Source organism: Xiphophorus hellerii, chromosome 1 (genome assembly GCF_003331165.1).
Source record: "Xiphophorus hellerii strain 12219 chromosome 1, Xiphophorus_hellerii-4.1, whole genome shotgun sequence".
Classification (NCBI taxonomy): domain Eukaryota; kingdom Metazoa; phylum Chordata; class Actinopteri; order Cyprinodontiformes; family Poeciliidae; genus Xiphophorus; species Xiphophorus hellerii.
Genome location: NC_045672.1, coordinates 32124164 through 32150372, shown reverse-complemented (window position 1 = coordinate 32150372; position 26209 = coordinate 32124164). Strand labels below are relative to the sequence as shown.

At 39.4% G+C, this 26209-nt stretch overlaps 2 long non-coding RNA genes across 2 annotated transcripts in view; one reads left to right on the top strand and one right to left on the bottom strand.

Annotated features, from left to right (window-relative positions):
- The window catches only part of LOC116718784 (uncharacterized), a 29289-nt gene extending 3917 nt beyond the window's left edge, over window positions 1-25372 (bottom strand). Inside the window, exon 1 of the long non-coding RNA XR_004338985.1 lies at window positions 24248-25372. This is a non-coding gene — a long non-coding RNA (uncharacterized LOC116718784). The remainder of the gene's footprint in view (window positions 1-24247) is intronic.
- On the top strand, window positions 1890-21056 carry LOC116718778 (uncharacterized). The gene is made up of 3 exons (XR_004338981.1): window positions 1890-2446; window positions 4681-4693; window positions 21041-21056. It is a non-coding gene; the product is annotated as an uncharacterized LOC116718778 (long non-coding RNA).
- Window positions 25373-26209: the final 837 nt, after the last annotated feature.

Here is a 26209-nt window from a genome sequence, read left to right as displayed (position 1 = left end):
GTTCTGCATCTGAAAGCTGTTCCTGCTTCAGATCAGGTCTGGGGAAACACAGGACATCCAGTTCTGCAATGCAATCATGTGGCTGGCCGTCCGCGGGCGTTGGCAAAAGAGTAGCTGGATTTAAAACTGTACAGCAGTTGACAGCTTTCTCTGCAGCAGCCACCTGCACAGAGACAATGGGGCAAGCTGGCTGCTACAGCGTCCAGTTTATATGAGAAATAAGCGGCTGGTTTCAATCGGTCACCATGTTTTTGGAGCAAAACAGAAGTCATGCAGCCACCTCGCTCATCCACCATCTGTGTAAACGGATGAGTTGGATCGGGAATGCCCAGAGTGGGTGCTGTTTGTAATTGCTTTTTTAGAGCTTCAAATGATGTTAATGCTGCAGCTGTCCATGTAACCTTAGAGCTCATCAACAAACCTTTTTCATGACATATTTCTCTCAGAGGTTTTTCTAACTCAGCATAACTTGGAATGAAATGTCTACAATAACCACGCAAATCTAAAAATGACATCAACTGTTTCTTAGTTTGTGGGAGGGGTAGCTGAACTGTAGCTGAAACACGTTTTTCAGAGATAGTCCTGCCTTGTTCAGAGATCACATGTCCAAGAAAAGTCACACAGGGCTGCACAAACTGCAATTTAGTCTTGCTGACCTTGTGTCTATTATCAGCAAGGAAATTGAGCAATTTCAAGCTTCCGTTTTTGCATAATTCAACAGTAGGTGCTGCCAAGAGTAAATCATCGACATATTGCAACAGGGCACTTTTTGGATGTAAAGTCAGAGCTGCTAAGTCAGTGGTTCTTAGCCGGGGTTTGATCAAACCCTAGGGGTTCGGTGAGTCGGTCTCAGGGGTGCGGCGGAGCCTCCGCCATGGAGGTCAAGACACACCCGACTTATTATGTAAATCTGATACTCGGAACAGCGGCCAAAGGTAAATGATCCCAAATTCTTCTTTCAAATGACACCATCAGTGACAGAATAGAGTTCATGAGTAAAGACATCTTGGCTCAAGTAGTCGCAGATCTAATTTCAAGTCCGGCAAAATTCAGCCTTCAACTCGACGAGACCACAGACGTTTCTAATCTAAGCCAGCTTGCTGTTTTCGTGCGCTATGTGAAAGAAAACATGATAAAAGAAGAGTTTTTATTTTGTAAGCCTCTTACAACAACAACTAAGGCAGCCTATGTGTTTTATTCTTTGATCAAGGTGATGTTCATGCACGGTTCATTTTGTGTACCAGTAAAAAGACCATATACCTATGTCTTGAATTTGGAAAAAAAATCATATTTGATTTATCACTAAAGAAGGGTTCGGTGAATGTGCATATGAAACTGGTGGGTTCAGCACCTCAAACAAGGTTAAGAACCATTGTGCTAAGTTGTCATTCAGAGCTTGATGTAAACTGGTTGGTGACTCACAATAGCCTTGACAAAGCCTAGTGAATGTGTAGTGTTGAGGAAAAATGATTATTTTTAGTGCTTAATACAGTTAATCTTACGGCATGTGTAAAAGGTATATTCAACACTCTTATTTTGAACAAATTTCTTTATTTTGAACAGGTTTGTGTTAAGGATTTAAAATTAAACCAGATGACCAAGCATTCAGACAACAGGGGCCAAATGCAGATCTCTCAATGGGGCCTCCCGCTGTGCGGCCAGAGCACAGGAGGCCATAAAATTAGCATATCCTGCAGGGCAGAATCACTGGAGCTTGGGGGAGAGAAGTCTGTTCTGTTCACAGCAGATCAAAAGCCTGCCAGAAACCAACATCTGGGATGGTGTGAAACTACATTTTTCTAAGTATTAATACCATGTTTTTACTGAAGATTCTTTTATCTCATTTTAAAACTACTAATCTAGCAAATGATGAATGTATTTGAAAATTGTACTATCTGTGACTATATCAGAATCAAATGGAAATTGTTTGAATGAAAATGTTTTGTTTAGTATTAGAAAATTGCTCAGGATTTATGCTAAACGGGGTTTTACTGAAGATAACCTTTCCTTGAACAAAAAATTACTGGATGTAAGTCTCTTTGAGAATCTATGTAAGGAGAGACAACGGGAGAGACTTCGGATTTCACAGGTATCTGTGAAATCTTATCTCAGGTTTTTCTTTACCCAAATGACTGTGGAGCCCAGGGGGCCGGGACGCAGCTGTTGGCTCTTTTGTTTTACCAAGAGAGCAAATGGTCTTTGATCTTTGGCGTAAATTAGGGGGAGTTCCTAAGTTTCTCTGAGTGTTCAAGGTAGCTTCCAGTTGGCCGACGAGAGCTACGCCTTAAGTGAATATATTAAAAAGACAAGACACACCTTTAGTATAATACTTCGTGTCAGGAGTAAAAAATTCAGAGAGCTGCCTCTATTTTTGCTTTTTTGCATCGCTCTCTCCAAAGATGCGTCTTTGTTTTGTTTTTTGTTTGTCTTTGTCTTGTCTGTCTTTGTCTGTATAAGGTAAAGAATGCATATCTCTGTTCCTCTGCAGCTTTGTTGATTGATTCATGCGTTGCTTTGTATGGGATTAAACTCTGTGATTCTGTGACGTCAACGCGCAGTGTTGTTTCCTTGTGCCTGCACGCCGCCCGCTGAGAGGACCCGGAAGATTAAGGAAGAGAGAGCCAAACGTTTTGTCCAAAGTTATTTTTAAATTATTCTTCCTTAATAGTAGGAATGACCGTTAAACTGAAATGCAAACCAAAACTGACTGTCTGGATGAACAGGAACGCTAAAAAATGCATTAGCTAAATCTACCACAGTAAAGTGGGTGCTGCCAACTGGAATTTGAGACAGAATGGTGTATGGATTGGGAACAATAGGTGCACGAGCTATCACAGCATCATTAACAGCTCTGAGATCTTGAACAAAATGCCATTCAACAGGTTGACCTTTATCCCTAATCTTTTTTACAGGAAAAATAGGAGTTCTTACTGGTGAATCACAACATGGAATAATCACACCTGCCACCAACAAAGACTTAAAGACTGGTGTAATGCCTCGGAAGGCTTCAAGTTTGAAGGGGGTATTGGTGTTCTTGTGGTCTTTTATCAGATTTAGGGGTGATGTGGATTGGAGCTTGACCTTTAATTAGTCCCAACATCATATTTGTGAGCAGCCCAGAGATGATCAGGAAGTGTCTGAAGTGCTGGATGAAAACCAGTGGACTGAGAAAGGATCAGTCATGAATTATCATCAATCACTTCTTTTGAGGGTCGTGCAGCCAAATCTGCAATGATTTGTTCTCTGTACATTTGCAGAGACGGAGAGTCTTTGACTCCAGATGTCTGAATCATCCAATCTGTTGTTTCATGAGCTGATTTAGCAAAGGGTCCCAGTGATTTCCATCTGTCTTCTGGAGCTTTCGCCAGAGAAACATGAGGAAATGACTCAGGAGCTCGAAAAAATCATTGTTGGGCGGGACTGAGACAAACCAGTAAGAACACTGTTTTGTGTCTGTAAGAGCGGAAATACTCTTTATGGAGTTGTTTTTCACTGAGGAAATCTGGCGCCATAAAAGGTCAATTTAACCTTCCCTTACGTGCGAAGCCGAAGTGAGACGGAAAGAATGTCTGGGAAATAAACTGTTTGGATAGATAAGAATAATAATTGACTTGTGTTGCACTTTTGAAACGGAGCAGATGTTGGAGGTCAATAGGTCTGAATATTCCCAAAGAAACTCCAATACACACTCATTTGAAAGCTGATGGAATTCTTACGTAAGGACACACGTCAAATACGGGCAGCAATGCTATTGGTCAAAACTTACCAACTTGCACCAATGAAAATGAGATTCTATAAAACAGACTGACTTTGAGAATAAGATGAGATTTTGGGGAGATTTGACTTTGTACTGTAAGATGATCTGTGGAACAGTGTAATAAATCTCCATCCGCCGTGGCCTGCAGCTAAAGGACTCGTCTCTGAGTATTATTTCTTATCTATAAATACAATTAAGAGTTTAAGACCTTTTTCGATCCTACATGTCCAACACAAGTGTGTCACATGCAAAGTTGTGGGTGTGGAGCAGATGAACTCATCACCGAGCTTGTCAGCTGGACCTGTGGTTGCCCAGGTTGTGCAATGCAGGAGCTGCAGAGGCATTACATCAACTACTGGAGGCATGCGGTTACGCACGAACCTCAAAATAGTTTCAGTTTGTTGATCTGCAATGAGCCATTCAAAAATGTACAGAAGCATTGATAATTTAGAGAATGTTGTTGTCACAGTTTGTTTTTGAACTTGGACTCCATCTGCAGTACATTTGAGACAAAGAGACATTTTTAACATTAAATCTCTTGCCAATAGATTAATTGGACACACTGGAGAGAGCAGTGGTGTTGAAGTTGGGTCTGACTGGATAGTGGTTCTTTAAGTCCCTCTGGATGAGGTGAATCCTTTCCCAGTAGGGCTTGTTAAGGTTGGTTTTGGAGGAGGAAGGACCTTCATCATCGTCATCTGAGGATCTTTTTACATCCAGCTCCTTCAGGCGGAAATTGCGCGCAAAATGTGTTTGAATTTTCTGAATCATGCCTATGCCATAGACAAGAGCCAAGATGGTTTTCAATTCAAACAGTGTCAGCCGCATGGTGGAACAAAGGGCTTCAATGGCATCACTCAGGACCTATCCTCCTTTGCTGATGTCTGGCAAATATTCTTTTGTGATGGCAACCAAAGTCTCAGGCTCTGCTGGTCTGTATGCCAACTGGAGTCCCTGCTGGCCAGGAATTTCGACCATAGGGAACTGCTGGATGTGTCTGGGGACCAAGGCAACTGCTGTAGAGACATGTTCATGGTCCTCCTCTCCTTCAGACATCTCTGAGTCAGACTCTCCCCCTTCAGCTGCAGCTTTGCTGTCCTTGCTCTGCCGCTCCTTTTTTTCAGCCTGGTGTTATGAGATGGTAGGTCAGGATTGGGGTCAACAGCACCCTCAAGGTCTTCTGTCCTTTATTCTGTCCTTTTCTCTGTCCTTTTATCTTTTGTTCTTTCGGGAGGTCTACTTCGCTGGTGCTGGGGACAACTGGGAAAGGGTAAATGTCATCAGCCGGATCCCAGAAGGGGTTGGTGTGAGTTTTCTGTCCATTTGGTCGGTAGGGCGGTGGTGGATCTCTCAGACCAGCCAGTGATGGGTAGAGAGGGGTCAAAAAAGGCTTCTTTGGAGCCGTGTTGGTTGGTGGTGCCACAATTTGTGTTATTAAACTTTTTCTGTTCTGTTGCAGTTTTTTCTTGTAGCTTTTTCTTTTTCTTTTCTGCAATTCCTTAAACCATTTGTAGTTTATTCTGTTGTTTTTGATCTCTACATAAAGCTTCTCTCTTCCAGAGATTGAATGTTTCTTCATGTGATTGTAGTGCTTGCAAGTGAGTCTTAGATATTTTTGTATGTTGCATCAGTTTGGCACACTGTGCCAAGAGTTCCTGCTCTAAGTCTCTGATGTGTGTTATGTCTAAACTGCCAGTTTTTTTAAAAATTGAAGACCAAGTGCCACTGGGGAATATGTCGACAACAAGATCTGCCATCAATTCTAACCATGTGATCCATTTCTGGGCCACATGGTACATAATCTTCCTCATCTTCCTCTGCTGAGTGTTTACTGAAAAATCCTCACATTTTTAGGTTTTATTTTATTCTTATTTTTTATTTTATTGTATTATATTTTTTAGTGTTATTCTATTTTTATTTTTTTGTATTCTATTTTATGTCTTATTGTATATTTGTTGCAACTGTATTTTTACCCTCAGGTGTCTACGTCGAGACAGCTTTAAAATACTCAGTTGTTTTAGACAAAATAACCTAATCTCAGTTTGTAAATACCCTCTGATTTTTCTGAATCAGCAAAACCTACCTCTGATTTATTCTAAAGCAGTAAAACCTAGTGATCACCTTCTGATTTTTCTAAACACGTAAAACCTTGATTGTCTAAGCCTAGAACAATCCACAAAAATCCTCAGTTATCAGCTAGATAACCTACATTAATTCCTTCAGAGTTAAGCCTACTCTGTTTCCTATTTTAGATTTCCTACGTCCAGGAAAATCTACCCTCAGGTGTTTTAAGCCTAAAACCCTGGAACAGACTGTCAGCCGGACGGCCAGTTTGTTCTGTCCTGGAACAGGTCGTTGAATTCTGTCACGGTCGATCCTCCCGGTGGATTTAAAGAAGATCTCCCGCTCAGACAGGCCTTTGGAGATAGGAGAAGAACCTTAGGGCCGCGAAGGCTCCAGGTCTCGGTGATCAGCCCTCTTCCCGCCCACCGGGAAGACGGATCGCGAAGAAAAATAGTTTGTGATGCCAACTGTTAACCCCGAAAAATGATTTAGGACCAGGATTCAAAGGCAGAACAAAAACACAGCTTTATTAAAGAAAAACACCTGCGCAGGGGAGAGAATGTGTAGCCAGATGCTATCAGACAAACTCTCTCAATACATCACACAGAATGTCAGTTTTTATACACATCTTTAGATGCCTAGGTGGCGCAAAACAATTTCTGGAAACTAAAAAAACAACACCTCTTAGAAGAAACAAACATCATGACAAATCAACCTATGCACAGGGTAAAAGTGTGGTTTCCAATAACTGCTTTACTCACTTTAAACCCCGAGAGTTCAATAGTTTAGACAGAGTAGGTGCAAATATTATTTTATCTTAGTCAGCAGCCAGGCGTCTCGTTTCAGAATCAGTTGCTGGGCAGAAATACATTCAAAATGGAACAAGCTGTGACACCTCAAGCTGATTTAGGAGAAGCTCGTAGGCTTTGTGGTTGGCGTTTCATGTCAGCGATTTCCTGTAACTGGAACATGCAGCTCTGAGCGGAAAGACACTTTAACTTGTATAAGTAAAACACATATGATAAATGAATGAATAAACTGATTAATAGAAAGAAATAGCAGTGTGAATAATTATTTCATTCCACACCAGCTTATAAAGATATAGAAGGAATGAAATGGCAGATCATTTAGCTAAGGTGTCTTTAAAACAAAGTAGAAATATTGAAATGGCGTATTGTAAATCTGAAATAAAATCAATTATTAAGAACAAAATTAAATCTGAATGGCAACAATTGTGGGAGGAAGGAACTCAAGGTCATCATTTATTTCATATACAAAAGAAAGTAGGGAATGTGGAAATAATAGGAGAAAATCAAAAAGAATAAGTAGTAATGACAAGATTGTGGCTCAGACACTGGATTAAATCAAACTATACATTCGATAGGTAAACATCCAACAGGTAGATGTGAGTGGGGTATAGATATGGAAACAGTAGAACATGTAATAATTAATTGTGAAAAATATACAGTAAGTAGAGAGAAGCTAAAACAAGAAATTAGGAATTATGATATAGAGACATTAAAACTTAATAAGATATTAATTAAACATAAAATAAATAAAGCAGTTATTAAATTTTTGAAGAAAGTAGGATTATATATAAGAATTTAGATTAAAGGGAGATACTCTGGTCCACACTCCAGCATAGAAGATGGCAATAATACGTCCTAACGTTAGATGTCACCCGCCAGTAAAAATCACAAAGAAGCCTTGTGGACCAGTGTTGAAAAACACTGGATTAGACGTTGGCATGTCAATCATTAGAATTCAACCACAAAACAATATTGATTCAATGTGTTAAGAAAAAGGATTAATTTTACTACTTAAATACAGTTAATCTACGACATGTGTAACAGTTATGTATAATACTCTTATTTGGAACAGGTCTCGTCTGAGATGCGGTAAGCAGACAAAGCAGGGCCCTTTTTTCCTCCCCCTTTGACACCACAGCAATAAAATTTAAATTCCAATGGGAGAAGGGACTTCGGAGGTGTCTGTGAAATCTCATCTTAGGACGTTTGGTGCCAGGGATCTTCCGTATCAGGCAGCGATGGGCACGAAGTGGTCCGCCCTCTTACTCAGATAAAAACCAGACACCTTTGCCATAAATGAGGGAGTTTCTAATTGGTCAAAGAACGGAACGCCTTGGCTGCATAAATTAAATAGGGAAACACCTATTTGGTATAAAATTAAGTACACGGAGCACGCCGAGAGAGAGAGAGAGAGCGCGGCCGCTATTTTTGCTTTTTTTTTTGTCTTTGTGTTTTGTGTTCGTTTGTCTTTCCCTTGTGTGTGTTTTTATTTTTTATGAGAAAATGCATATCTCTGTTCCTCTGCAGCTTTGTTGTTCATTGCTTTGTATGAGATTAAACTCTGTGATCTGTGACGTCAACACGCTTTGTTGTTGTTTCGTTTTAGTAGCACGCCGTCGCTGCACGTTGCCCATGGAGAACGTCACTCGCCGAGGATCCCGGGAAAAATTAAAGAGGAAAAAGGAGCCAAACTTTTTATCCAAAGCTAGCATTAAATTACCTCTTTTTTTTTTATATTTGGGGGCTTCGTCCGGTTCTGGAATCTTGGCGGGTGGCGGTCTCTCCCCGATCGATCCGTCCGGCTCGTGCGGTAAGACGTTTTTTAATTACTCTTTTGTTGTGTGCAGCCACGCGGAGTTTCGAAGCTGCAGAAGTATATAGATTGTCTCTAAAAGAGTCTGTTTAGTAATTTGACAGGAAAAATACACGTTACAGGGAATCGTGGCGGATTCAGATGGACGGAGTTTACGTTGCCTCTATCGTAAAAATGCTGGGTTTCTTGATTATTTTTCTTTTCCCCGGGAATTCGTTACTGGGTCCCTAAAAAAGCAATTTAGGAATTGTGTATCAATTTGGTAGTTTGGGCTTGAATCGGCCCGGAGATTTGACTCAGCTCCAGCGGACTTATATTGGCCTACATCGGTTAAATCTTGAAAAGTATGTTAAATTAATTTTTCTCTGGTGAAACATTGAAAAAGGAGTTGAATCGCTCTTGAAATAGGACTTATATTGGACTCGAGCTGAATCGCTCTATTGGACTTATATTGGGTTTCGCGTTGTATCGCTCAGAAGACTAATTTTGCAAGTTGGAAAATGGATGCATTTTTGAAGCCGGCATTTTATTTTTATTTCCCCCGTTTGTCTCTTACGTTTGTGTGTAACTGTGTATGTGTGTCTCTGTATGTGTCTGTGCGTGTGTATGCGTTAATTGCTTTGTGTGGAACGCTGTGTTTGACAAGCGCTGTTTGCGTGAATGTGAGTTGCTTTTGCTGCGTTTTATTGTAAAGTTATTATGGACACTGAGTTGCGACACGTGCTATACGCTATTTTATGGTCGGGGTTCGTTGAAGAATCTTAACGGGAAAGTAGAACGATGGCGAAGACGTGGTCGTTTAGTTTAAAACAGAAATAAATAAATAAAAGAAATAGGAGTTAAGTAAATAAAACTGGTACCAGCAACATAATTTTTTGGTTGTGGTTTGATTTTAACATAACTTTGAGATGTCTCTTTGAAACGTGCACGGGGATTTAAAAGGTTCCTTAAGATTGGAGTTTAAAATTAATTAAATTGACACATGAAAATATGTTAATAACACATTGGATAATTTCTGAAGCTTCAGTAAATTTCATATAAACTTCAGTAAATTTGATATAAATTACAGAAAATTTGATAAAACTTACAGTAAAATTTGATAGAATAATGACCACAGACTGACACTTGGGGACTGATGAAATTCTGACTGACTATACAACCTGGCCAGATGTGTGTGTTTTGTGTTTTTTGTAATGTACTTTGTGTTTTTGTGTTGAATTGCAATTCATGTTGGTGTGAAAAGAGTGTGAGATTGGAGATAAGATACCATTTGGTATTTTATGTCATATAAATACAGAGCAATTTCTCAGTGCTGTTTGATGGTGCAAAATTTCTAGTTTTTACAAACATCCTCTGTGTTAAATTGGACTAAATTATTAAAATTAAGCAATAACAGCAGTAAGTGTGACCTGCAGTGTAAAGATTGGAAGGTGATTAAAGGATAGAATCTTGATAAAATAAATTATCTGAACAAATTGGTAATAAATTATGGGTTCTAAGGTTACATAAATAAATAAAGACAGAAAGAATAAGCCAAGAAAATTAGGTCACAGAGGATTGTAGAAATGCTGTCTTGGCAAATTAATAGATGAATACATAAATATAGTGAATAAATACATAGCTAAATACATGACTGATTAGGTAGAGAAATAAATAAAGTAAAACTGTGTATAGAATTATGCACTAAATTAGTAGATAAAAATGTTGATAGAATGAAATACAATTTACTACAATGGGACTTTTAAAATGGGTAGAGGATACAGACAAAACAAAAATCTTTAGAGAAACAGGCTCTAACTGTAAGAGGAATTGTTCAGATAACAACAAACTGTAACATGCAGCTGATTCTAGATATTTTCACAATCAGTCTTTTTGAAACTGACCAAAACTTTAAGATAGATAAAATATTGTTAAATCTACAAGACTTACTGATAATTAGACAGGATAAATTAGAAGTCACTCTCGTGTTAAATAGAAATTGATTAAATATAGAAAAGTTTGCTAAAATTGACAGGATTTGTTGTTGACGGATAACATTAAGTTTGAAATAACTTATTGGTTAATGAAAAAGATCATATGGAACTATTGTAGAGAATCAATATTAAACTGTAACAAGAGATGATTAAACAGTGCCTACAGAAAGGCGTGAGGGCTGCAAATAAAATAAGACCATTAAGAAAAATAAATTAATAGTACAAAACAAGAAAAAGCGACGAGTATGTTTATTTAGATATGTGACTAATGTAGCCCCAGGAGGAGTTTCAACCCCCACTTACAGAAGTTCAGCACGGGAGGACAAGCAACAGCTGTGCTGTAACTGCTACCCCACTAGATTCAACTAATTAACATGTGAAGCCTCTTTGCATACCACTAATTTTAAGTGCGAAGCAACCTCTGCTCACAGCAGCTCAGCAGACAAGGACAAGCAACTGTAAGGCAAATCATTGTCTCTCCCATCATTTAAAGTACCTTCTGACAAAATATCAGTATATAAGTTACAATTTTAGTAGTGGACCGACAAAAGGTTTTTAAGTTCAACTTTTTAAAAAAATTAGAAGTAACTAAAACATATCTGATGATTCATGTGCCAAAGCCTAAAAAAGAATTGGGAGTTCCTCCTGAAATCCTTATTGGCTCTCTTTCCTGCCATAAAATCGGCCCCTCCGAGAAGTGGGGGAGGGGTTTTATGGTGGGGTTATAGATTTGCTTTGTGCGCTGACAATAGAGATTGCTCAGACTAGTGTAGTGGCTTTCAAATATAAATTGTGACATCTAACAGTACAAGAGGATTTAATTTTTCTTTTTCCTAAGGAACATGGGGATTGGCTGTTTAAATTTTGGGCTTTTGTTTGACATTATAGATTATAGAAAGTTGTAGGGAGTCTTTACCATCACATTGAGGCAGGATTTTGCTGCAGTTTGGTTTCCTAGATTTAGTGAAACGTTTTCTTTAAAATTTGTTTTCATTAGTTTGACTCCCATTTAGTTAATTTTAAATGTCAGTTCTTCTATATTTTGTTAAATATAACGAATTAATTTCTTTCTTTGGAGTTACCAGTTTCCTCTGGACCCGTTCGAAAGGGGGAGGGGGAAATTTAGTCTTCAGTTTAATTTCTTTCATTTGTTGATTTGGTAATATTCTGACCAGTATTTGTCAAAATTTATCATTTTTGGATTTTCTTAAGACTATATTTTGAATTTTTTCTCAACGTCTCTTTGGCTGGTTTATGCATAACCTTCACTGAGTCTTAATTGGTAAACACGTTTTGTCAAACGCTAGTGAAAATTTTTGAGAAGTTTGTAAAATGACTTATTTGACAATCATAACAGTAATATGTAATAATGAGCTTTACAACTGTAATGTGAAATATTTTGGGAAAATAGTAATCTTGAAGGTTTAAAGCATGCTACAATAAATTGTTCTGTTTGTTTTGACAGTTTGCCTGTTAGGACGGGGGCAGCATTGAATATGGGTGGATTTTCTCAGCTTAAATAATAACCCTGTTTCAGCAACATCGTTATTTAACGTAATAGAAATAATGATGCATTAGCAAGTCATGCATCATTAAGGGGGAGAATATGTATGGGTTTATCTTTTATATTACTTAAACAAATTTTTGAAGGACATGTCTGATCTGTGTTACACAAAAAAGTGAAAGGAAAGATATGGTCTGGTAATATATGTGCTTATTTTAAATGGATTTGAGTTGTTCTCCATTGAAAGATGTTCGGACAATGGGCTAAAATATTTTGAAACCACTAGACAAATTTATAGTGATAATGAAGCATATTTTGGTTAATTAATTTGGGAAAATAATTATAGAAATTAAAAATATTATTGTGTTAGCCATTTTCAGAGCATTAATTTAAAGGAGCAAGAATGTTTTAAGAAATGTTTTGACGAATCTGTCATTGATTAAAGTTATCACTAATCAGTTAAAGTACACAGGTGGGATTATAATGATTTTTCTAAACTTGATTTTTTGTTTTGATTTACATCCATTTAAAACGATTTTGAATAAAACTTTAAATTCAACGACAAGTACAAGACCTAGAAAAATTGGTATATTTTGAAAATGTCTGGATTTGTTACATTATAATTTCTCCAGGTCTAACTCTTTTGAATTTTGTTTCAGAAACGCATGTAAAATGATTTAGACAAATAACCAGTAGGATCTAGTTTCTTCTATGAAAGTAATTTAAACTGGACTGTTTAATTCACATTGTTATTCATTTTCTTGGTGGTAAATGTAAGCTTTACAACTACATTTTTAAGTTTTTGTGATTGTTTTGTTTCGTTTGTTTAATCCTATTTTTTACAAGATTGGTTTAAGAGGAAGATCTGCATACGTTTAATATTCTGGAAAACATTACTTTGGACAAATGTTTTTTGAAGCAAGTGATTACAAGGTTTTGGTATTTTTCATCGGTTGGAGATATAGTATATAAATAATAGAAACGTAAAATTGAAGGGATCACATCCACCATTTGATGAACAGAACTGGACAAAGTAGGAGATAAGGCTTCACGTGATGAGTTGCTCATGGTTTTTGCACACAGACTGGCCTGGAGTTCCGAGCTCCAGGTAGGACTCTGGACTCTGTAAAAACAAGCTGTTGTCATGCGAGGCAGGGGTGGGGCTGCTTGGAGAAGCGGCTTCACACTTATTTCGAAGATAACAGCCACAGAGCCACGAGCATTGGAGGATTCACTCGAACACACAGTGAATTGAAGATGTTTGTGATGATTACACAAATGAATGATGCCCTTGGACAAATCTGATCTCTGTTTTGTCGTTTCAGTTTGCAGCCGTTTTCCTGGTGCCCTGTGGATGTGGTCTCATTCAAAATCTGCGTTCTTTGATAAAAAGGATTAAAAGACTTCCCCTGGATGGAAAATAACAAAGCAAATTTATTTTTTAGGTGAAACCATCGTTTGATTATGCTGACAGTAATGAAGATGATATTAAAGAATGTTGTAATTGTGTTTCTGATGCTAATGAAACTTATGTTGAAAACAAAATGTCTGTTTAATAACTTGTGACAGGTCGTTTCACGAGATTTAGTTTCCTCACGAGGAGATTTCACTTTCTCCTTGAAACTCACGGTTATGTTGGCATAATAATCTAATTTTCAGTGAGCAACGGATGTTCAGGTGGACACCTGAGGTTTCCGACCGAAGAAGATCAGGCTGCAAGAGGATCATCATTAACTTTTTATTGCGTGTTCTTCGTTCGTTGTGAACTCTGAAAAGGACTTTCGTTTCGTTTTTTGCGCGCATTTTTTGAACATTTCCTGACGAAGACTTCATATTTTTTTAAGAGACTGTCAATGGACAAAAAAACAAAAAAACAAAACTGAAAAAAGACGAGCAACAGATTGTAATTTTGTGTGTTTCTCATTTTTGACAGGTTGTACTTTTGTGGTGAATGTTGTCTTTGAAGTTGCAGAGCATTTCTTCCTAATTTTCTATGTATGTCCCTGTTTTATGTTTTATTTTTGCATTTAATACTTTGGGTTTTTGTTTGTCCTGTGTTTTTGGTTGTATTGTGATAATTTTGTTTTATGATTTTACATTTTTGTAAGGATAAGTCTTTCTTACCCTTGGGTTTTGTTTAAAAGGGGGAACTGTATATAATTAGGGTACGTCACTCTTTTGTCTTTTTGTTTTTTTGTTTTTTTTATTTTTTATTAGTCTAATACATAGTTTTGGTTCTGTATTAGAAGGCTTAATCAATTTTATTGAGGTCTTTTGATTAAGACCTCAAAAGGGGGAACTGTTAAGAAAAAGGATTAATTTTACTACTTAAATACAGTTAATCTACGACATGTGTAACAGTTATGTATAATACTCTTATTTGGAACAGGTCTCGTCTGAGATGCGGTAAGCAGACAAAGCAGGGCCCTTTTTTCCTCCCCCTTTGACACCACAGCAATAAAATTTAAATTCCAATGGGAGAAGGGACTTCGGAGGTGTCTGTGAAATCTCATCTTAGGACGTTTGGCGCCAGGGATCTTCCGTATCAGGCAGCGATGGGCACGAAGTGGTCCGCCCTCTTACTCAGATAAAAACCAGACACCTTTGCCATAAATGAGGGAGTTTCTAATTGGTCAAAGAACGGAACGCCTTGGCTGCATAAATTAAATAGGGAAACACCTATTTGGTATAAAATTACGTACACGGAGCACGCCGAGAGAGAGAGAGAGAGAGCGCGGCCGCTATTTTTGCTTTTTTTTTTGTCTTTGTGTTTTGTGTTCGTTTGTCTTTCCCTTGTGTGTGTTTTTATTTTTTATGAGAAAATGCATATCTCTGTTCCTCTGCAGCTTTGTTGTTCATTGCTTTGTATGAGATTAAACTCTGTGATCTGTGACGTCAACACGCTTTGTTGTTGTTTCGTTTTAGTAGCACGCCGTCGCTGCACGTTGCCCATGGAGAACGTCACTCGCCGAGGATCCCGGGAAAAATTAAAGAGGAAAAAGGAGCCAAACTTTTTATCCAAAGCTAGCATTAAATTACCTCTTTTTTTTTTATAAATGACATCTTTTCAACATTAGTTCACCATCAATTGTTAACCTTAACCATAAATTCAACCTTTTTGATCATAATTCAATGTTGAATTAACATCTTTTGCAAACAAGCCAACAGCGACGTGTGGTTGGGACATCCCACTCATGTAAAAATAGGGTGGACCGCTACACTCCTTGTAGTGACTTGTAGATGTTTTTGTGTCAATATATCACAAACAGTCAGTAATAATTTTTATGGACAAGTAAGAAAATGTAAAGAAAGGAATCACAACCTACTGTCTTCAACTGTGCTTATTACAGTGCTTAATTTAAAACATGTTAAACCCCTGCTCAATAATAAAATGCTCTCACCCAGAGTTCAAAAGAGGAGGAGAGGAGGAGACGGGGTTCAACAAGCAGCATATTTTGATTGAATATTGACCAGACATTGATCAGGTCATACTGGTTAAAATCCTTAAAACACATATTGACCACAATTTTCTGTGGGTAGCTGATTACTTGTCGTACAGAACCCAGAGAGTTCAATTGGCTGGCTTCACTTCTTCTATTCTTACTATTTTAGATGATGTACCACAGGGTTCAGTTCTTGGTCCACTTTTATTGTCTATCTATATAAATAAACTTGTGTTACAATTTGTCTAATGCTTTTTATCATTTTTATGCAGATGATTTAGTAATTTACTGCTTTTCTTCATCACTATCACAGGTAATACAGTATTTTCAGTTTGCTTTCAATGTAGTTGAAACACGATTACAAACTCTGAAGTTGGTTTTGAATGTGGATAAGACAAAAGCAATGATTTTTTTCACACTCTTGAAAACTACCAGAAATCCCTCTTTTGCTTACCACTGCTGTAGGAGCACAAATTGAGTTTGTCAGTAATTATAAATATCTTGGCTTTATGCTAGATAAAGAGCTTTCTTTTAAAAATCACATAGCAAATTTTTTATGAACATTGAAAATGAAGATTAGGTTTTATTACTGAAATGGATCTTGTTTCTCTCTCAAAGCTAGAAGTAAATTGGTAGCAGCAACATTCCTGCCACTCCTGGATTATGGAGATGTTTTATATATGAATGCTTTGACCAAATAACCTTCAATCATTGAATATTGTGTATCATTGTGCTTTAAGGTTTCTATCCGGTAGCAGATGTCTTACACATCATTGTGAGTTGTATGCAAAAGCTGAATGGCCTCCTTTAAGCGTACAAAAAAACAATCACCTGATGATCCTCATTTATAAATCTCTACTAGGCTTGGCTCCAGCATACTTAGGCTCTCTCTTGCATAGATCTGTTATTTACTATTCTTTACGCTCTAATAACATTTTTCTTTTGCAAGTTCCACGTGTTCAAGCTGAAAAGGGGAAGCAAGCATTCAGTGTTATGGCTCCTACAGCCTGGAATCAGCTCCAGTCTGAACTCAAGATGTCAGAACTGATTTCATTGGATTTATTTTGAGCGGTTCTTAAAAACGAGATTCTATTAAACAGTGTCACTGCTTTTAAATTATTTTCTATTGTCTTACACTTGTGCATATGTATAAATTTGTTTTATTTTGTAACCAGGTTACTATGTATCGCAGATGCAGTTCCCTCTTGAAAATGAGGTCTAGAGCTCAATGGGGTTTACCTGGTTAAATAAAGGAAATTAAAAAAAACAAAATCAGATGTTGGCATTTTCAACCACAAAACAACATTGATTCAATGACACATTTTCAACATTGGTTACTTGGCTAGAATTAGATGATTGTTTGATGGTTGACCCACCATCAATTGTCGATGGTAATTCAAACTTGAATTACCATCGATTGCTATGTAGGTGGTGACTAGAGCATGTGGGCGTGGTTGGATGGCAAATTGCAATCCCTCGCCGTTTGCATACAGTTGAACATAAATCACACATGCATCATCCTATTTGAATCAAACTGGATAAAAAATAACATGGTTAACCTCTAAAAATGGCAATAGGATTATATTAGAATTTGACTCTGGTGCGGCCCATAAACTACTGGAACAGAAGTATCTTTATGATAAAAAGGAAGATTCTCTAAATGCGCTGTCTGGTGTACAGCACATTAAAATCAGTCCACCTGATGGCTGTCACCTGCCTAACATAGATCTTGAAGTGCTTTAACTGTAGAATATCGACACATGCCAGTCTGAAGAGGAGTAATCATTGGCCATCTTTTCATGGATGACATAAAGCTGCATGTCAAGAACGAACTAAAAATAACTCACTGATCCTAACCCTGATATACAGCAAACTCACTGCAATGTAATTAAGACTGCAGAAGGTTTCTAATTGTTTCCAAAAAAGGCAAGGTGATCACCGCTAAACACAGAGCAGCCAGCATGAAATCAAAAGGAATCATCTCTAGACCTCTGTGACAGGATTGTCTTGAGACATAAATCTGGAGAAGGATCCAGAACCTGCCCTGTTTTTAACACAGGAGGACTGAAGCTGGTTTTTGAGTCTTCAGGATGGCCGAATGCTCTTGTCCTCTGCCACAGAGTCCTTCTGGCAAGACAGATCCCACTTCTGACACCAAGAATGTGGTGGAAATTCCTTATCAAACAGCAAGAGAAACCACTCAAGAATTGATAAAGTTTCAACTTTATCTTTCAAGTGTTTTATTTGAAGGCAGTCAAAGGACTTTGAATCCAACAGAGTCAGGAAAAGCAGAGCAACATCTCACAGATGCGTCCATTTTTAATACACTTCTGTTATCAGAGAGTACATTCCATACAAGAACACTGTTCTGGACAGAGAAGCAGAAGTGGCAACATCAGCCGATTTGGTCCGGTTCTAATCAGTTCTTATGGTAAGTAACTCTTCACGCTACCAGGAAAACGTCCTTGGCCGAATCCTGGAAGATTCTGCAACAACTTGAACACTTTGTAAAAAAGTGACAAAAACGAGAACAGACAGTGACTTACTCAAAGATTTCCACTTCACAGACAAACAAACTGAAGGTATATAAAGTCTGTGTTTCCATCTCTGAGACATCCTGTGACCAGAAACTGCTGCTGGAACAGACTCTTCAACTAATCATCAAAACAAGGTGACATTTAAAGTCCTACTGTTCATCATGATGCTTTATGTCTTGATTGAGATGATTTGTGATACTAATTATGAACTTTCCTAATGATTCTTTCTACAGATGGCTGCCGGTCTTGTCTTCACTCTGCTTCTTGGTCTGAGCTTTGGACTCTGGGATGGAGCTGATGTAAGTATGGAGAAGGACTTAAAACAATGACTGGTATGTCCCTGTTGTGAGCTTTGGCTGACTGACGTAGATCATGATGGAGCAATCTGAGCCATCATTTGGTTGAAGTTCAATGAGGAAACTTTGTTTTGTTGGGAATTTTGTCCTAAATCTTTGGGTTTTTCCATCCACAGGCAGCTCAAATGAAAGGTACGTGCTTCTTTTATTGTTGGAGTTTCTAACACCTAAAAGACGACAATTACATTGTGAGAAATTCTTTAAAAAGATAGGAAACTTTTGCATAGATTGGATCTATTGGGTCGTCCTTTACGCACAAGTAGAGGACTTAATTTCTGTTAAAGTAAATTAATAAATTGTTTAATCAGTACATATTGCATAGAAATATCCCATCCCACAAGGCAGATAGGTCACTATAATTTTACAGAAGGCAGCTAGAAATGCTAGTAAGGAAAATTATTTTCTAAATAAAGTAAAGGAATCAGAACCAATAAATGTGTCATTTCAGAGGTTTTTTATGTGAATATACACTGCTCAAAAAAATAAAGGGAACACTCAAATAACACATCCTAGATCTGAATGAAAGAAATATTCTCATTGAATACTTTGTTCTGTACAAAGTTGAATGTGCTGACAACAAAATCACACAAAAATCATCAATGGAAATCAAATTTATTAACCAATGGAGGCCTGGATTTGGAGCCACACACAAAATTAAAGTGAAATAACACTACACGCTGATCCAACTCTAATGTAATGTCCTTAAAACAAGTCAAAATGAGGCTCAGTATTGTGTGTGGCCTCCACGTGCCTGTATGACCTCCCTACAACGCCTGGGCATGCTCCTGATGAGGTGGCGGATGGTCTCCTGAGGGATCTCCTCCCAGACCTGGACTAAAGCATCCGCCAACTCCTGGACAGTCTGTGGTGCAACGTGACGTTGGTGGATGGAGCGAGACATGATGTCCCAGATGTGCTCAATCGGATTCAGGTCTGGGGAACGGGCTGGCCAGTCCATAGCTTCAATGCCTTCATCTTGCAGGAACTGCTGACACACTCCAGCCACATGAGGTCTAGCATTGTCCTGCATTAGGAGGAACCCAGGGCCAACCGCACCAGCATATGGTCTCACAAGGGGTCTGAGGATCTCATCTCAGTACCTAGTGGCAGTCAGGCTACCTCTGGTGAGCACATGGAGGGCTGTGCGGCCCTCCAAAGAAATGCCACCCCACACCATTACTGACCCACTGCCAAACCGGTCATGCTGAAGGATGTTGCAGGCAGCAGACCGCTCTCCACGGCGTCTCCAGACTCTGTCACGTCTGTCACATGTGCTCAGTGTGAACCTGCTTTCATCTGTGAAGAGCACAAGGCGCCAGTGGCGAATTTGCCAATCCTGGTGTTCTCTGGCAAATGCCAAGCGTCCTGCACGGTGTTGGGGTGTGAGCACAACCCCCATCTGTGGACGTCGGGCCCTCATACCATCCTCGTGGAGTCGGTTTCTAACCGTTTGTGCAGACACATGCACATTTGTGGCCTGCTGGAGGTCATTTTGCAGGGCTCTGGCAGTGCTCCTCCTGTTCCTTCTTGCACAAAGGCGGAGGTAGCGGTCCTGCTGCTGGGTTGTTGCCCTCCTACGGCCTCCTCCACGTCTCCTGGTGTACTGGCCTGTCTCCTCGTAGCGCCTCCAGCCTCTGGACACTACACTGACAGACACAGCAAACCTTCTTGCCACAGCTCGCATTGATGTGCCATCCTGGATGAGCTGCACTACCTGAGCCACTTGTGTGGGTTGTGGAGTCCGTCTCATGCTAACACGAGTGTGACAGCACCACCAACATTCAAAACTGACCAAAACATCAGCCAGGACAGCATAGGTACTGAGAAGTGGTCTGTGGTCCCAACTGCAGAACCACTCCTTTATTGAGTGTGTCTTGCTAATTGCCAATAATTTCCACCTGTTGTCTATTCCATTTGCACAACAGCAGGTGAAATTGATTGTCAATCAGTGTTGCTTCCTAAGTGGACAGTTTGATTTCACAGAAGTTTGATTAACTTGGAGTTATATTGTGTTGTTTAAGTGTTCCCTTTATTTTTTTGAGCAGTGTATTTTCTAATAACCGTCATCTCCTAAATCCTTTTGTTAAAGTGCAATATTTTTAACTTCATTATTAATTTAGTTTAACATTGATTATGCTTTTTCATAATGATTAACTGACATAATTACATAGCCTGTAATTTCTGATAATTAAATAATAAATAAATACTTTTAATGTATTTTTACCATAATGTTTGATGCTGTCAGGAAAGTGGGATGTTGTGTTTTCTCTGTGGTTCTACACTTCCAGTAGGTATCCACAAGAGGGTGCCACTTATAAAGTAAATTAATAAATTGTTCAGTCAGTATTGTATAGAAACATCCCATCCTACAAGGTGGATAGATCACAGTAGTTTTTACAAAAGGCAGCTAGGAATGCTAAGAAGGTAAATTATTTTCTGAATAAAATAACTGAATCAGAACCAATAATTGTGTAATTTCAGATTTGGGAACCGGGGTTTTGGGACCTGTGTGTGGGGGATTTCTATTTCCTTCCACCTCCTCAGGTTCTCCACTAGATGGAGCCATGGGGCTGCTGTCACCAGAGAGCAGACCTGCTGCTTATTGATCGCACCTGCAGATAATCCCCGTTGTTATCCTGGCTTTAAGAGGAGCAGGGTGTCAGTCCTTTGATGCCTGAGTGTTGTCTACTATGGTACTTCAAGTCTCAGAGAAGTCACCACTGTGTTTTTTTCCTCAAGTTTTTGTGATAACCTTTGAGCTCACCTTTCTGATCTTTTTTGAAGGTCTTCTCTGTGTTTCCATGGGATTTGCTCTTTAGTGTCACCCTGGTTACCTTCTCAAGTCTCAAGATCCTCTGTCCATTTCCTGGTTCCATCTTCCTTGACTGACGACTCCCAAACTCCTTTTTCTCAAGTACTCGCCACTTGTCTTCACTCTGCTACTTGGTCTGAGCTTTGGACTCTGGGATGGAGCTGATGTAAGTATGGAGAAGGACTTAAAACAATGACTGGTATGTCCCTGTTGTGAGTTTGGCTGACTGACGTAGATCAGATGGAGCAATTTGAGCCATACGTGCTCGGATTGTATGGCTCAAATTGCTCCAAACTGAGCCGTACAGTAAGCTTATGAGCTTACTGTACGGCTCATCAGTAAGAGAGAGAATTTAGCATGCAGTTTTGTCCTCACTCCGCTACCTACTCAGCTCTCGTCTACTCTGTTTTCAGTGATCCAGTTGTTCCCAGCTTCCAGTCTGCTGAGTCGACCAGACCTCTTTCAGAACAGAATTCTCTCATACAATCTCATGATTCTGTCCTTAGATGTCTCTGTGATCAACAGGATCAAACTAATCAATGTCTGGATCAATTAACCCACCTCTTGCACAACTTTCAAACCAGCTTCTCCTCCTTCCCCTGACCGAGCTCCAGCTCCACCCACAATTCCAGTCTACCCATGAGTTTTTCGTCTCACTTCACCAGAAAAATGTGCAGGTGATGTAAGCCATTGCAGGGGTTTCCTGTTGCAATGCTCACTGTTACAATGCTTTTAACCACTCTCCTCAAAGTTTTCCACATGACGGTTCTAAGATAAGCTACATCATCTCATTACTCACAGGCAGAGTGTTGGAGTGGGTGGAAACCTGGTTCCAAGATGTCAACGGATTATAGCATTATGTTCAAAGAATTCTTGGTGGAGTTTAAGCAAACTTTCAGTCAGGATCCCGATCACACTTCTCTGTCCAGAAATCCATAGAAATTAAAACAGGGTAATAAATTAGTCGCAGAATTTGCCATTGACTTCAGAATCTGTGCAGCTGCTTCCGACTGGAATGCATCTGCGCTTAAAAGTCCCTTCTTCCATGCACAAAACAAATTTTTGAAAGTTGAATTGGTTACATTAGACTAACCAAATTCTCATAATGAATTAATTTCCTTTGTTACCTGTTTGGATAATTGACTGCAGGAACGTAATACAAGAGATTTCCAACTTCCAGGTCCAACCCACCTTGCACTACTCCCATGTTATGCCCACCTTCTCCACCAAAAACCTCAGAGCCTGAACCTATGCAGATCGGTAGAACCCGGTTAACTCCAGTGTCAGAGGCATAGGGATTCAAAGCAGTGCCTTATTGCAGGGTAGTGGGACATTTTATTGCACACTCCCGTTCGACCAAAAGCCCAAGTTCGCCAGTAGATTCGAGGAGGCTGGAGGGCCACCTGAAAGAGAAATCATCTCCCCGACTACTGCTCCCTGCCACACTAGAATTCAATAATGGTTCTCTTTGATTCCGGCTGTGAACACAATTTAATAGATTGAGGCATAATTCAACAATCCCAGATTGAGACTTTTCCACTTATCTCTCCACTACGAGTCACTGCTCTCGATGGCAAGCCATTACCTCAGATCATTCACATGACTAAACTCCTCCATCTCATCATCTCTGGCAAACACTGTGAAGAAATTTCCTTTTTTGTTTTTCGCACATCTAAGTCTTCTGTTGTCCTAGGTTTTTTCTGGTTACGACAACACAATCCACACATCAACTGGTCCAAATTAGATATTTGAGTCCTGGTCTTCTTCTTGTCACTCCACTTGTCTCCGTTCCACCTTTCCCCCCACATATACCTTCTGAATATCACAATCTCGCTGCAGAATTCAGTAAAACCAAAGCTTTTTCTTTACCCCCTCATCAACCATATGATTGTGCTATTGATCTCCTGTCTGGTGCTCCATTACCCTCCAGTCAGTTATTTAACATTTCACGCCCAGAACAAGAAGCCATGGAGACTTGCATAAGAGACTCGCTTGCTGCAGACATAATGCGCTGCTCTTCTTCCCCGTTAGGAGCGGGGGTTTTCTTTGTGGAAAAGAACGATGGATCCCTGCGTTCCTGCATCAACTACCGTAGTTTGAACCAAATCACTGTCAAAAATAAATATCCTCTTCTTTTAATCTCCTCAGCTTTCAAACCAGTTCACGGGGACACCATCTTTATAAAACTCGACCTCCGCAACGTCCACCACTTGCTCTGGGTCTGCCAGGGGGCTGAACGAAAGACCACCTTCAAAACTCCCATAGGACATTTTGATTATCTGGTGATGCCATTCGGTCTCTGCAATGCTCCCGCCTTCTTCCAAACCCTCATTAATGATGTCCGCCAAGATTTTCAGAACATTTTGTTTTTTGTGTACTTTGATGACATCCTCATATACTCCAAAACTCCGTCAGATCATAGTAAACATATACGTATGGTTCTCCAGCACCTTCTAGAAAACAAACTGTATGACAAAGCAGAGAAGTGCGACTGTCATAAATCATCAGTTACCTTTTTAGGGTACAACCTCAGGGCGGACAGGTATGGCCTACTCCTGAAAAGATCCAGGCAGTTCTTGACAGGGCCTTACCACAAACATGCAAACAACTACAAAGATTCCTGGGTTTCATTCATTTCTATGGCTGCTTTATCAGAAACTAGTCAAACAGCTGCACCTTTAATGGCCCTAACCTCCAAGACTTCATTTTTTGGACCCCCAAAGCCAACACCACCTTCCTCTGTCTAAAAAACTTGTTTTCTCACACGCCCATACTCAGCCAGCCCAACCCCAGCAAGCAGTTCATTGTGGCAGTGGATGCATCTGAGACTGGAGTTGGAGCTGTCCTCTCCCAGTGTACAAGTTCTGATAACAAAATTCACCTATCTGCATTCTTTTCCTGCAGGCTCTCTCCCACCAAGAGTAATTATGACATAGGCGATAGAGAGCTAATGGATATAAAACTTGCCTTGGAGGAGTGGAGTCATTGGTTGGAGGGTGCAGAACATCCTGTGCTGGTCTGGACAGAACACAAGAACCTCTCTTATCTCCAAGCAGCCAAACATTTAAATCCCCGACAATACCATTGGTCACTATTCTTCTCCTGTTTTAACGTCTCTATTTCTAACAGACCCGGTTCGAAGAACATCAAGCCTGACACACTATCCAGACTACACTCACCTGATGAATCTGTGAAAGAATCTTCTCCAATTCTTCCGCCCACCTGCTCCACAGCCACCATCACCTGGAAAATAGAAGACGTCATTAATCAAGCTCTACGGTCCAAACCAGGTCCTAAAACTTGCCCACCTAACCATACGTATGCATCCGCCTCAATCAGAGCCGGCGTCATCCACTGGTTCCATTCTGCCAAATTCTCTGCTCATCCCAGAATCAGTAGAACTACAGCTCTCATCAATCACCACTTCTGGTGGCCATCAATTCATTAAGATGTCAGAGAATACATCCTTGCCTGTTCAATCGGTGCCTGCAACAAATCTTCTCATCACCATACGGTCTGCTCCAACCTCTGGCCATCCCCAAGAGACCCTGGTGCCACATCTTTTAGACTTTGTCACAGAATTCCTCGTATTCAAAGGTATGACCACCATCTTAACCATTATCGACCATTTTTCTAAGGCTTGTCACCTTATTCCCCTCAGAAAACTTCCCACCACATTCCAGACCGCCCAACTCCTTATCAAACATGTCTTCTGTCTTCATGACATCCCACAAGAAATCCTATCAGACCAAGGTCCTCTGTTCATTTCACAAGTCTGGAAACAATTCTGCTCAGCCATCGGAGCCATCCGGTTATCATCCACAATCCAACGGACAGTCCGAACGAATGAATCAAGAACTGGAATCCACCCTTAAATGCCTTACTTCCACAAGTCCATCTGAATGGAACCATACCCTGGGTTGATTGTGCTCACAACACACACATCTCTCTCGGTTATCAACCTCTGCTTTTCCTTGCAGTTGAGAAAGAAATCAGTTACTTCTGTTCAAAACTACATCCGTAATTGCAGAAACATCTGGTCAAATACCATCACTGTTCTAAACTGCACTTCAGAACAGAACCGCCTCTTCGCTGACTGGAGAAGGATCCCAGCTCCACAATGCTCACCTGGTCAGAAGGTTTGTTGTTCCCGGCTTCCAGTCAAACCCTGAGAAGAGCTCATTCATTCACATTTTCTTGTTTGTTCAAGAATCTTTATTTACTTCTCTTTTCATCTCCTGAGAGTGTTCTGCATGCGAGCCGAAAACCTACCTAAAATCATAACACAGAGGTTTTTCATGCAAATGTAAACTGTCATCTAATAAAATCTTTTGTTAAAGTGAACTATTTTTATTCACTTTATTATTGACTTTATTATTGACTTAATTTAATATTGATTATACTTTTTTATTATCAATTGACATGATTCCCATTTTTATAACCTGTCATTTCTATTAATTTCTCATATTTTTTAAATGTACTTTTATCATAATGTTTGCAACTTCTGGACTGTGTTTCATGTTAAAATTATGCTGATTATCAGATGGATGCATTTACTTTCTCTCTTCATATTTCCCAGTTGCCAACTGTGAAAAGTGCACTCCTGGTTGGACTTGGTACGACGGTCGATGTTTCCATTTTGTGAAAGTTAAAATGTCCTGGGCTAAAGCTGAGGTACAACAGATGTGATGGTCACAGCAGATTTCAAAAAAATGTAAATTTATTGATATAACACAATAAGATTCACCAACAACAAGGTTACAGAAACTGATTTCCGTTAAACAAATAGAACCATAATTTCTAAAGGTCGATATTCAGCTGCACCAACTGTCTCACTGCACAGAGGAAAGTTTAAACCTGTGTTGCCTTTTTCAGATATTCTGCCTCTCATTGGGTGGACATCTGGCCTCAATGCGCAGTACAAATGAGTACAACTTCATCAGAGAGCTTATCGTCACTGAATCTGGAAGAGACACACAAACTTGGGTTGGAGGTTTTGATTCAGCAGAGGTGAGATTTTAAAACCATATAAATAACTCTGTTTGGTTGATCACTTTTTATGTCAAGATGCATTTCTCATGGCACTTTTTGTAAATGCTTTGAGACGACCTTTGTTGTGAATATTTGTTATATAAATAAAC